The 14,203-nt window shown below is 41.6% G+C and overlaps 1 protein-coding gene across 3 annotated transcripts in view; it reads right to left on the reverse strand.

Annotated features, from left to right (window-relative positions):
• The window catches only part of grb7 (growth factor receptor bound protein 7), an 81,003-nt gene that overhangs the window by 52,603 nt on the left and 14,197 nt on the right, over positions 1–14,203 (reverse strand). Inside the window, exon 1 of one of the 3 annotated variants that reach the window (XM_028819868.2) lies at positions 12,966–13,021. The exons of 1 other annotated variant lie outside the window; for it this stretch is intronic. The gene's annotated coding sequence lies outside the window, so the exon portion shown is untranslated. Of the gene's footprint in view, positions 1–12,841; positions 12,942–12,965; positions 13,022–14,203 lie in introns of those variants that run through there. One more of the 3 variants, XM_028819869.2, reaches the window with a different exon arrangement.

The following is a 14,203-nucleotide window of genomic DNA, read 5'->3' on the forward strand; positions in this document are numbered from 1 at the left end:
TATTGATTGAGCAACGTGAATGCTACTGAATTATAAAGAGAAAAGTAATCGAGGAGGTTTTTACATCGTTCCCAGAGGTTTTTCAGCTTTTATAATTCATTTCATCCCAGCTGGCATCGCAATTCAATTTGCTGTCTCTGCTGCTGTATTTTGTATTGTGTTTCATTCCATTTAGCTTCCTTTTGTTCTGTAATTCTTTTATTGTTGCATCTGTTGTACAGTGGCTATTCCTTAATAAGCTTATTTTTGCATTTTTCTCATTATCTGGATTAGTTTGCATTTTTTAATTATTTTTTAATCTTTGCCACTTGTTCCAAATGAATTTCACAGATGTAATTGTATGACATTTTCATATTTTGGCTATGCTGCTCCTAGTCTTGAACCTTGAAAATTATACTTTTATCATTAGGCCTCCCTGTTTTTATTTATTTGTATGTTTGCATGCAGACATGCAGTATCAGGAACTACACGGCACATAAGTACATCCTTATTAAGCTAATGGACATACAGAAGGTCAGACAATTCAGCTGTTACCTGACATGGTTACTCTTATATGTGCTACCTTCTAAGTGGACAAACTGCCATTAAATTTAGCCTCCTTCAATTTTCCTGCTAATCCTTTGGAACTGAGCTCTAAATTGTAGTCCTGGAATCTCACACCTGGCTTGGAAACCTCAATAGATGATGTAACACTTTCCCTGTGGTTGTCATGACTGGCATCTTGGTGATCTTCACATGAGACAATTCTAAAACGACAGTTCCTGTAAAAAAACAGCGGCAAAGCTCTGTATTGAGCTTTTGTGACCTACAATTTGTGTTTTGAATTTAATTATTATTCACTAAATAAAAATCAATTGACTTCCATGTCTTTTAAAGGCTGAGGCGATGAATCATGGGGTCAGAAAACATGTATGTTTTGTATGGCCTACAGACTCAATGGACCTAAGCGCTAAATTCAAGACCAGTTGAGCCTAAAAGGCTGTAAACTTTACATGCTGTAGTTCAAAAGGGGCCTGATATGTTTGGATTGATTGATTTAACTTAAAATGTTTGTTTGAGAATAGGATTAATATGAATAATCTGTATAGTGTGATAGCATAACACAGGTACTGCCTTTTTAGTACAGATTTTTCAAACAATTACACAGAAGCTGGTAGGGGTGTGCAAATTAGCTTAATAGGTATAACAATTTATTCCAAGTTATATTCTGCCCTGCGGTGGGCTGGCACCCTGCCCGGGGTTTGTTTCCTGCCTTGCGCCCTGTGTTGGCTGGGATTGGCTCCAGCAGACCCCCGTGACCCTGTAGTTAGGATATAGCGGGTTGGATAATGGATGGATGGATATATTCTGCCAAAATATTTATACAGTATATTTATAAGGTCATTATCATCACATGCACAAATTCTTAGTTGCTAATCAACATGCAACACATTGCCAGGAGGTTAGGCAAAAATGCAACAAAACAAGAAAAAGTATATAAATTTAAAATAGCACAGGCTGATCCACCCATCTTATCTACAGGTTATTTCATGCAACTTTTCTGCTAACTCCAGGAACCAACTAACAGCCCGATTAAACAGTTACAACCAGTAACGTTAAAGGACAGATTCTGTCAAACATAATAGACACCCTCAATCGCTAAAGTAAGCATTGCAAAAGAATGGTGCCCAGTCCAAAACTCACTTGCCATCGTGTATTACAATCAACAGTTAAAAAAACACTGAATGACCACAATGTCACCACGGTCTTGTTGTTATACAGTGCATCCAGAAAGTATTCACAGTGCATCACTTTTTCCACATTTTGTTATGTTCGCCTTATTCCAAAATGGATTAAATAAATTTTTTTCCTCAGAATTCTACACACAACACCCCATAATGACAACGTGAAAAAAGTTTACTTGAGGTTTTTGCAAATTTATTAAAAATAAAAAAACTGAGAAATCCCATGTCCATAAGTATTCACAGCCTTTGCTCAATACTTTGTCGATGCACCTTTGGCAGCAATTACAGCCTCAAGTCTTTTTGAATATGATGCCACAAGCTTGGCACACCTATCCTTGGCCAGTTTCGCCCATTCCTCTTTGCAGCACCTCTCAAGCTCCATCAGGTTGGATGGGAAGCGTCGGTGCACAGCCATTTTAAGATCTCTCCAGAGATGTTCAATCGGATTCAAGTCTGGGCTCTGGCTGGGCCACTCAAGGACATTCACAGAGTTGTCCTGAAGCCACTCCTTTGATATCTTGGCTGTGTGCTTAGGGTCGTTGTCCTGCTGAAAGATGAACCGTCGCCCCAGTCTGAGGTCAAGAGCACTCTGGAGCAGGTTTTCATCCAGGATGTCTCTGTACATTGCTGCAGTCATGTTTCCCTTTATCCTGACTTGTCTACCAGTTCCTGCCGCTGAAAAACATCCCCACAGCATGATGCTGCCACCACCATGCTTCACTGTAGGGATGGTATTGGCCTGGTGATGAGCGGTTGCCTGGTTTCCTCCAAACGTGACACCTGGCATTCACACCAAAGAGTTCAATCTTTGTCTCATCAGACCAGAGAATATTCTTTCTCATGGTCTGAAAGTCCTTCAGGTGCCTTTTGGCAAACTCCAGGCGGGCTGCCATGTGCCTTTTACTAAGGAGTGGCTTCCGTCCGGCCACTCTACCATACAGGCCTGATTGGTGGATTGCTGCAGAGATGGTTGTCCTTCTGGAAGATTCTCCTCTCTCCACAGAGGACCTCTGGAGCTCTGACAGAGTGACCATCGGGTTCTTGGTCACCTCCCTGACTAAGGCCCTTCTCCCCCGATCGCTCAGTTTAGATGGCTGGCCAGCTCTAAGAATAGTCCTGGTGGTTTCGAACCTCTTCCACTTATGGATGATGGAGGCCACTGTGCTCATTGGGACCTTCAAAGCAGCAGAAATTTTTCTGTAACCTTCCCCAGATTTGTGCCTTGAGACAATCCTGTCTCGGAGGTCTACAGACAATTCCTTTGACTTCATGCTTCGTTTGTGCTCTGACATGAACTGTCAACTGTGGGACCTTATATAGACAGGTGTGTGCCTTTCCAAATCATGTCTAATCAACTGAATTTACCACAGGTGGACTCCAATTAAGCTGCAGAAACATCTCAAGGATGATCAGGGGAAACAGGATGCACCTGAGCTCAATTTTGAGCTTCACGGCAAAGGCTGTGAATACTTATGTACATGTGCTTTCTCAATTTTTTTATTTTTAATAAATTTGCAAAAACCTCAAGTAAACTTTTTTCACGTTGTCATTATGGGGTGTTGTGTGGAGAATTCTGAGGAAAAAAATGAATTGAATTGAATCCATTTTGGAATAAGGCTGTAATATAATAAAATGTGGAAAAAGTGATGCGCTGTGAATACTTTCTGGATGCACTGTAGGTGACAAAAAAAGTGCAAAATTTGTCATTCCAGCAAACTATGGAAAATTTGCATTGAAATTATGGTTTATAGAAAAGTAGTGAAAAGTCAAGCAAAATGACACCTTTTATTGGCTTGCATGTTGTAATCTTTTTAGTTAGCCAATAAAAGGTGTCATTTTGCTTGACTTTTCAATACATTCATAACGGCTAACACGGTCCAACACCCTAGTACTACTGGTTTATAGAAAAGAAACATTGTTTACTTTTTATACGGTACAAGGCCACAGCAACTTCTCTTAATTTGTGTTAACCAAACAGAAATTTAGAATAAAAATACTGTTTCAAAGAGGACAAAGATATAAAAGAACCTCCAAATGAAGTGTGCTACATTTCTGACTATCAACACATTTTCTTCTTCTGCCTACAATAGTCATATGTTAATTTTACAATCAGTGAGAGATAGACTCTGTCTGCCGAAGTGACCTGCATTAGATTCTGTTTGATAAGGGATGGATGCGTGGGTGTTTGCTGGTATTATTTTAAACTTACTTGTTATGGAAATTACCTGAAAACAGCTCTCCAGGAACTGCAATGAGAATGTTGATCAACTGAATCAAACAAGTCTTTTCTTCTTAGTCTGCCGGTACATCAGTGAACTGACCAGTTAAATACTTTTTGCTAACATCACACTACAACCGCATTTTACAGAGAATGTCATCAGTTTGTTACTGAGATTGGTGCCCACGTCTGGAAGTCTGTGGTACGTTGTTAATGTCAAATGTTTAACTATTCTAATTGCTAGTTTAACCCAGATGCCCTAGTTAATAAATAGCTGCACATTTTAGCAATTTTTCAGTCACATTTCAACTTTAAGTAATTCACACAGGCATGTTTCTGAATTTATTAGTTTCAATTGTAATATACCTCTGCTTTGCAGTAAGTTATTTCTGGAGCAGCGATAATATCATTATTAAAATATCCATCCTATGGGTAGAATTGAAACTCAGAATATTCTGCACATTTTTCAGTAATTACTGTAATTCTGGGAGCCAAAATTAGGTGATATACAGTAATAACCAGATTGGGTCTGGGAATCAGCATGGTCCCCATAGCTAGTTGAATAAAGAAACCTGATAAGCAGAGCTAAAAATTGTCCAGTCCAGGAGCCATCAAGCTCTGCACAGCCTTAAGAGACAATGGATTGTAAACTCCTTTGATTTCTATGTAATCTGTACAGCCAAGAGGTCTGAGAACCAGTAAGTTCGACATCACCTTGGCAATGGTATGGAGATTGAGGAAGGCATGTAAAGTCTATAAATTCAGACAGAAAATACTATACACTGTGCAGTCAAAGTACTGGTGACTTCTGTACAGCCTGGAGTTCTAACATACATTGAAGAGCATAAAGAATTGAGTGGCTGTATACTGCCTGAAGAATTTGAGAATCTAAGGGCTCGTTTATAGTTCACGCATCATGGCTGCCATGCGTTCCCAGAGTTCATTTGACACGTCCTCTGAACACATACTCAGAAATTAACGTGACGCGTGTGCGAGTTGCAGTACCAGCAAAAAGTGGGGGGGCGCAGTGTGACAAAAGTCAGAATGTGACATCAGAGTCTCTGTTTACTATCTACATGTGTCAGAAAGCCGCTTTGAGGATCCTACGAGATCGATGTGCGCATGTCGATGTCTGATGAATGGTTCGATGTGGTAATGCAAAATGCTGACATACAGATGCATTCGTGGTGCTTTTATATTCAAGTGTCACATATTCCCCAACGTAATGACACGATACATTTTAAAAGTCTCACATACCGTCTTCTGTTCCGTCATTTTTTTTTTTTGCAACTTCACAACAGCAGCATAATGTACAGCTCTGTATTTGAGCCACAGAGAAAAAAGATGAAGGACATGGTGAAAAGGTGTATTTTGTGATTAACGTGGAAATTTCCATTTTAACCTCGTAGTTTACTTTATCATTAAAGCAGACCGTCGTAAACGTCATCCCAGTTGTTAATCGTTACGCACTTTTGGGGCCTCCTCCGGACCTGACAGCAGCAGCAAACAGCAATACATCACCACACAGAACACATTACATGTATGATATTCCAACTCTCTGCACATTTAGAATCCTTAGATTTATACTTGATATCACTTTCATGATGAAATGCATTAAAGTATGTACAGTATGTTACATTTTACAGATAAGTTGTTAATTTTATTTAAATAATGAATACTGTTAATAATTGCGCCCTGTGGTGGGCTGGCGCCCTGCACGGGGTTTGTTTCCTGCCTTGCACCCTGTGTTGGCTGGGATTGGCTCCAGCAGACCCCCGTGACCCTGTAGTTAGGATATAGCGGGTTGGATAATGGATGGATGGATACAGTTAATAATTACACACATTGGGGTGACGTAGTGGTGGAGCGGTAGCGCTGCGGTCTCACAGAGAGTTCCCTGCCTGGAGTTTCCATGTTTTCCTTCTGGGTTTCCACAGTGTGCTCCGGTTTCCTTCCAAAGATACGCAGATCTGGTGACACTAAAATGACGCTAGTGTATGTGTGTGCTTGTATTCACCTTGCAATGAGCTGATGCCCCGTCCAGGGATTATTTCTGCCTTGTGCCCAGTGCTAGCTGGAATGGGCACATCCCTGGATTGTTGGATTTAATCATTAAACATCATTGTTCCAGGCAATTCACAAGACAGCGAAGACAAATCTGTTCTCACCGTTATCATATCTCACACTGCCACCTGGTGGATTCTTCCAGATTTACGTAAAAGTATAAACAGTACAACTCTTGCGTAGCAGGAGCGTCACGTCGCATGAACTATAAACCTGGCCTAAGAATTGTGTTAGTGCCTTGGAGGACAGACAGACATTCCGGCAGGACTAGAAAATGGCTTCTTGCCTGGCCAGTGGAATATAAAGGATGGACCAATGGAAGCCAGAGAGGACAGGAGCAGGTTCATCCCCCATACGACAGATGGCAGTGGTCCTCCTGATCCGTCCCAGTGTGGACACCCGCCAGGGTACATGGGAGTTGGAGTCGAGAAATGCAGCCCTATCTGGGTCGCTGGGTGCTGTTAGCGGGCACTGTTGGGAGAGGACCTCCTTGGTTTCCACAATACCTGGAAGTGCTTCCAAGAGGGCCCGCTATGATACGGGAAGTATTAACAGGTCCAGCTTAAAAGGAGCGCATTACCTCACCTCGAGAAGTCAGAGTTGGAAGGCAGCGGGCGACACTCAATAGGAGGAGCAGAAGGTTTCACTTGTTTGTATTTATAGTTTGTCTGTTTGTGCACCACACTTGGTGAGCTATTTGTGCAAATAAACTCCTTTATTTGAACCTGGGAATGAGGTTTGGGGCTGAGTGGTAGCCCATTGTGGTCACAACTACTAAACTGTATATTGTAGGAGGAAACAGAACCTGTACGTGTATAACACCTAGAGAAATTAGGGAGCAAAAACCAATTACATCAAGTTCTAAAACCATTTAACTCCACATTCCCTAAAGAACGTGTCATTTTAAGTACCAGGAAGCCATCTAACACTTTTAGAGGGTTCGGAAATCTTAGAACAAGTGAAAAAAGTATAGAGAATGAAAGCATTCGAACGCCAGTAAGAAAAAGTACTTAGCGTAGGGAAGGTGTTTAAGTCAGGTCCTAATGGGTTACAACGTCATCTGGAGTTCATCTTAAAAGCATCACATCCATCAGTTTCTGGAGCTGCTTATTCTTTTCAATTGTTGCTGTGAGCTGAAACCTTTAACTTGCCAGTCCATTACAGGGCACACTCAGACACACTCTCATATTCACGTAGCGCCGTCACACAACCTGCACATTTCCAGGATGAGGAGGAAGCTGAAGAAAACCCCTTCAGGCATACAGAGACCATTACATTAATACTTAACACTCATAGTGCTAGGGCTTCAGCTTCATCCAGGTCTCTTTAATTTGGAGGCAGCGTTACTTACAATTGGTACCAGCCAGTCATCACAAGAGAATTTAGCGATTTGCCTGGATTTATTTAGCCTGTTTACTTTAGTGAATTTTGTGAGTCCTACTTCAAGCCACAAGGGTCTTGACTTTTTTCTTTTACAATTCCACTCTGTCTTTTTTTCCTGCCATTCACGTTACCCAGCCTTTGAGCCACTCTTGACTTGAACTTTAACTCTGCTATCTTGGCCTCAAGAAAACTTTGATCTTCAACACAGGTTGTGCCAGCTTCTGTTCAGTTTTGGACACAGAAACATTTAGTCATGCTTACATTACTACACGTTGCACTCGCTGTTCTTACTTTAGAAATTATTGATAGAATGCACTTTCAGTTAACTGAAGTGCTGCTACAGGAACAGTGGCAAGTAGCAGACACTATAACCCCATAAAATGTCAACTGCTTAAGCAGCACTGACTTTCCATCGATTTTTGAAATATTTGCCTGTCCCTGTTGTTTGCCTACAAAGCTGTGAATGCATAAATCACAGAATATTTGTTCACAAAGCATCACCCTCAGGAATCTAAACAACTGCACAGATCCTCTAAGCCTTACTGATTGATAACTTTCATTTCAGTACCCTGTAGTAGTAAGGTGTTGTGCTGTGTTAGCCATTATGGATGCAAAGAGAAGTCAAGCAAAATGACACCTTTATTGGCTAACTAAACAGAATTACACATATTATAATCAGTTCAGCTAGACAATAAAAGGTGTCATTTTGCTGGACTTCTCATTTCATTACGCTGAATAAGCATTTATCCATCCATTTTCCAACCCGCTGAATCCGAACACAGGGTCACGGGGGTTTGCTGGAGCCAATCCCAGCCAACACAGGGTACAAGGCAGGGTGCCAACCCACCGCAGGACACACACAAACACACCCACCACACACTAGGTCCAATTTAGAATCGCAAATCCACCTAACCTGCATGTCTTTGGACTGTGGGAGGAAACCGGAGCGCCCGGAGGAAACCCATGCAGACACGGGGAGAACATGCAAACTCCATGCAGGGTGGACCTGGGAAGCGAACCCAGGTCCCCAGATCTCCCAACTGCGAGGCAGCAGCGCTACCCACTGCGCCACCGTGCCACCCATAAGCATTTATACAGCATTATAATATACCAGTAACGGCACACTTGACTTCAGCATTCCTAGTTTCCATCCTCTTTCTCTGTAAGTTTCCCATTCGTTTGCTCAGAGGCTGATGCGCTTGCTGCTTCCTGAGCAGCTCTTCTTTTATCCACCCTAGTGGCCCGCTTCTTCTTTTCTTTCGTTGGCATCTTTTTGCGTTAAAAAATTTTTTTCCTTAATTTTTCACTTATGCTGGCACTTAAGTCTTCAATCTGCCTCAAGAATGATTTAAGATATGAAGGGGTAGGGGAAGTGACGGCAAAGGTGACAGGGATGAGAACGGCACCCGTATACATGCATGAGAGTTGATTCCACAATAAAATAAAATAACAATAAAAAGAGTAATAACCTTGGAGGTCAATCATCACCCTGAAAGCAGATAGTAGAAGTCACGTAGTATATGTGTAACCAAATGTCAGGTCAATAGCTCAAACGGTTTGCGAGCTACAGACGATATAATATCCTGGACAGACAAACGAACAGCCACTGTAGCGTATTATATATAAAGATCTTTTGTCTCAGCAACACTCCTCAGATACAAGGTGTACCTTAAAGCCTCATGTCATTTGAACATCTTGCCTTCCAAAGTCAATGATTAGTCCCTCTCTGAGAGTTTCTGCTAGCACCACATACTGATCTTATGTACTCAAACCTTCGTGTTAAAAACATTTTGCCCAAATACTGCACTGCGTATTAATCATCATGAGAAATTATTCTGAACTGCAGAGAGATTTTACATTTTCTATAAACTGCATGCATGTGTACACAAACAAACTGAGATAGAGGTGGACATTTGATCCTGTGTGAAGTGCCCAGCTTTTACTTTATCTTTACAAAACAATTTGTCTATTCACTATCAAACCCACTTAATCGAGGGCCAGGTGGCTGGAACCAGAGACTGTCCCAGAAACACTGGGTGCAATTCTGCAGCCAACTGTGGGTGAAGCTAAGGTCCATCCCAGGGCACACACCTATATATGGGGCCAGTATAGAAGAGCCAATCATCCTGACATGAACAGGTAGATGACGGAGATAAGACTGGAATACAAATTCACACAAAGGGAGAGCATATAAACTGCATATGGACAACGACCTCATTGAGATTTGAAACCTAAGGCTTTGGAACTACAGGGCGGCAGTACTGACCAGCCTTCTCTGAAATAGTTTGTAAAAATGTCAAATAATACATCATTTTAATCTACATAAAATAAATTGGTAACACTTTAGTTTAGAGGGGGCGGCACGGTGGTGCAGTGGGTAGTGCCTTGCAGTTAGGAGACCTGGGTTCACTTCCCGGGTAGAGTTTGCATGTTAGATAGATAGATAGATAGATAGATAGATAGATAGATAGATAGATAGATAGATAGATAGATAGATAGTGTCCCAGATGGATGGGGACCCTACCCAGCCGGGATGCCTGGATGGTCCCCGTGATGGACAATACCTCCAACGGGCCACGAGGGTGCAGCCGCCCGGATCTGCTTATGGGCCACTGGACCGGAGCTGGGACACTCATCCCTACCGGAGGACGTGGTCACCACCAGGGGGCGCCCAGACAGTCGTGAAGTCCTGGATGGCAGCACTTCCGCCACACCAGGAAGTGCTGCTGGAAGAATTCCCAGGGGCACCCCGGGGACTCTCTTGACACTTCCGCCACACCAGGAAGTGTCATCAAGGGGAGCACCTGGAACTCATCTGGGTCAGTATATAAGGGACCATCTCCCTCCAGAAGCTGAGCCAGAGTTGGGAGGAAGGAGACAAAGCTTGTGAGGAGGGGAGAGGCGGTGAGAAAGAAGAAAGAGTTGGTGAAGGAAGGTATTGTGGTGCGAAAAGGAAATAAAGAAGTGTGTTTTGGACATTCTGGTGTCTGTCTGTCTGTGTCCGGGGGTATGCTTTCCACAATATATAGATACTTTATTAATCCCAAGGGGAAATTTACAGTTCACATGTTCTCCCCGTGTCTGCGTGGGTTTCCTCCCACAGTCCAAAGACATGCAGGTTAGGTGCATTGGCGATCCTAAATTGCCCCTAGTGCGTGCTTGGTGTGTGTGTGTGGCCTGCGGTGGGCTATCACCCTGCCCGGGGTTTGTTCCTGCCTTGTAATAATAATAATAATAATTCATTACATTTATATGGCGCTTTTTTTGCACTACTCAAAGCGCTCTTGTGCCCTGTGCTGGCTGGGATCGGCTCCAGCAGACCCCCGTGACCCTGTGTTAGGATATAGCGGGTTGGACAATGACTGACTGACTAACTTTAGTTTAGGTACTGCAAATATGCTTTTATTGCTCATTTACTTGTATGTATCAAGACCTTAACAAAGGCTTCTTCTGGTCTTTCATCTCAGTGCAGTGTGACACATTGACATGATGGTAAAATGACTTGTTAATATGAAGGATTCATAGACATGTAATACCGAGAGAAATGTGTCTCAGATAAGCCACCTCAGACCATTAAAAAGGGACGTTTTGTTAGTAGGTCACATTGCAGAGACGAATAAACACTTCACTGATGCTTTGTAAGCGATATGAAGACCCAAAAAAGTGTTTGTTAAGGTCTTGTTACATAATTGTAAATGAGTAATAGATGCCTAAACTAAAGTGTAACCAATAAACCAGTTCATTTTCTGAAATCACTTTTTTACTGCGTTATTTGCAGGGTGCCAGAGCTAATCCTGTTGGCGTCTGGTGCAAAACTGACACGAAAATTGTGTATTTACAGGTAAATAAACATTCTTACTTAGTAATAATACATTACCATTCACAAATGCATGGTAACCTTTTTGCTCATTAATTCATTCATTTGCTTAATTTGTTTAAAACACAGTAAATCTGATTGTACCAAATCTGATTATTGACTATTGTGTATAAATAATAGCTGGTCAAACAGGACATAATTAACGACAGTGGTAGATATTTCACTTGTTAAAGGTTAAAAGGGCAACATTTTCCCACCTGTCCTAGTCACCTGTCCTAGTGGCCTGGGGGGGGGTGGTTATGCTTGCCACCTGACTGTCCTTTACAGCCACAATCCCTCTGGCACCCTATGAGAAATGATTTCTGTCTATGTATGTAGCTGAGTGTGGCGGTGGCGCCATCATTCTACTACAGTATGGAGAGGTTCTCTCCAACTGAGTTATTCTCCCTTTTTTTAAATTTTTTGGTTCCTACATCTGTTTTGCCTTTGGACCTTTCGAAGATCCAAATCGTATATTTGACACTTGTATTCATGGTAATTCCTTCACTACCATACAACCAACCATGAGTTAAGCTTTGCTACCCAAAAAGTACGGTATTTCAAAAATATCCATGACTGGCCTGGAATCACGTTAATTTCTGCCTAGATGATGATTTGTATTCCTTATCTTTTTTGATTTGCATTCTTGCTGTCGGAGGAGATGTCAAATCGTAACCCTTGTATGCCAGTTAAAAGTTAATTGACAAGCATGCACACTATTTATTTTTCTTTAATAGAAATCAGGATATATGCTTAGAGCTACAATGAAACTTCATTTACTGTACATCAGCTTCAGCAAATTCCACACAAGTTATTCATCAGGATATAATTAAAAAGCAACCAATAAGCAAATATCTACCGATTTTTAATAAAAGAATCATCCTGTCTCTGTTTTTCTTACCACTACACTATTTTCGCCAGCTCTCGGACGCCGTATGCTATGCTGTTGCATAGTTGGATTTGTATAACATCACCTTGGTAAACCTGCTTAATCAATTCAGGATTGTAGGAGCCTAACCCAATTTCAATTGATTTGAATAGTGTTTTGCCACTGCAATCGTTTTTATAACATATAAAATAAAGAGACAGACATATGAAGATTCCATCATTATCTGTAATTTTGAAATATTTGCTGCAAGAACATTGTAATATTAGAATAGAACGGTCCCATTTCAGGTAATTAATAGATGTAAAAATATGCATATATTTCTGTCTTTGGGAGTTCAGATGAGTCCAACTAGTGGACCAGTCCACTGTATTCAGAGCCAAACGCCAGGGTCTAATAGTTGGAGCTGGAGTGTGAGAAGTATCCAACTCAGTGAAATCACTACAACCAGGAAAGAGAAGCTGGAAAACAGATAGAGACAAGAGAACTAGACATGGAGACCTGGCCAAATCACCGTAGTCCAAACAACTGGCGCTCCAAGAAGCAGACCAAATAAGTGGGAGGAGCAGAAGTGGGGTGCATTTGTTTGAAAAGAAGAACAATGAGAGCCAATGTTTCCATGTTCTGGAAAGCACCTTACACTTACAAATAACTTAATCTTATGAACAGAGGGTGTTAAAAAAGCCAAAAATCAGTTGAGCGTTTATTACCCGCAGACACTGGTTAAGCTGGTAATTATCCAGACGTGTGTATTCCCTGCTACTGGTAGAGCCCTGATTTCCTAGAGTCTATCACGTAGTTCCTGCAGTAAGTGGAAGAAGCAAGTGTACTTACCGTCTGTGCTGCTTGGGGAGATGGCTTGCTAATGATTACCTTGAACTGGGAAATCCTGTTTGGCTTATAACTTGCTTACCTAAGTACTTGCCATTTCCATAGCCACACCTCCACAGCACCTCAAGGCTCTCACTATTAACCCTTACAGGAAAGAGAACGGAAGCTGGAAACTGATTTAGGCTCCCCTCAGTATCCGGACGTTTGGAGGCAGATTTGGATTCCACTGTCATAGGTTTCTTTTTATTAATAAAATAATGCGTGATTATTCTAGCATTGTGTCATGGATAAGATTTCCCCTCATTTTAGTTTAATGACAAGTCAATCAAAATGACACCTTTTAATGGCTAACTCAAAAGATTACAATGTGCAAGCTTTCAAGACAACTCAGGCCCCTTCTACAGGCGAGACGTAAATGAGTTTAAATTTGAAACGTTGTTTTATTCACATCCTTGTCTGGACCTATTTATAACACTTTAGACTGCCCTTTCTTCTCTCAACAGCATGCTCAGATGGCAGTGCTCCTGCTGAGCTGGGGCATTAGTACCTTGGTGAGGTGTGCCAGAGGTCTGTCAGTTTCTTGATTCATTTTAATTATCTACTCGAGTTAAACATGCAAGACCAAGTCTAGTTGGCCGGCAGCCAAGAATTCTTTCCTCACCTAGAAAAGCAGGTATTGCTGGCTCCCTGAGATCATCAGACCACAGCCCAGTGTGTGGTGCATTTAATTAGGGGCTATCAGGAAACAAAGGAAGGGGTGCGGGTCTGACAGTCAACAAGCCTGACGCACTACCTTGAAAATGGGAATGTAGGCAAACTCAGACAAGCCTGGAGAACTGGGAGATCTGAAAACCAAGTTGGCAGAACCAAGGGTTGGAGAAAAGGTGTAAATAGTTGTTCCATTTTTAAACTGGGTTCTCTAAGAAGCAAGGAAATATAAATCTAAGAGAAAAAAAATAAATCACAGCCATCTGAAGAACTAGATGAAGAACAGGCTGCCACTCGCATTGTGAATTTCCCATTGGGATTAATAAAGTATCTATCTATCTATCTATCTATCTATCTATCTATCTATCTATCTATCTATCTATCTATCTATCTATCTATCTATCTATCTATCTATCTATCTATCTATCTATCTATCTATCTATCTATCTATTGAAGGCATGGAGCTGGACAGTTTGACATTTGTGGCAGAGCGACGGGCGCTCAGCAGGCTCCTATCAATTATGGAGAATCCA

Source organism: Erpetoichthys calabaricus, chromosome 14 (genome assembly GCF_900747795.2).
Source record: "Erpetoichthys calabaricus chromosome 14, fErpCal1.3, whole genome shotgun sequence".
Lineage (NCBI taxonomy): Eukaryota > Metazoa > Chordata > Cladistia > Polypteriformes > Polypteridae > Erpetoichthys > Erpetoichthys calabaricus.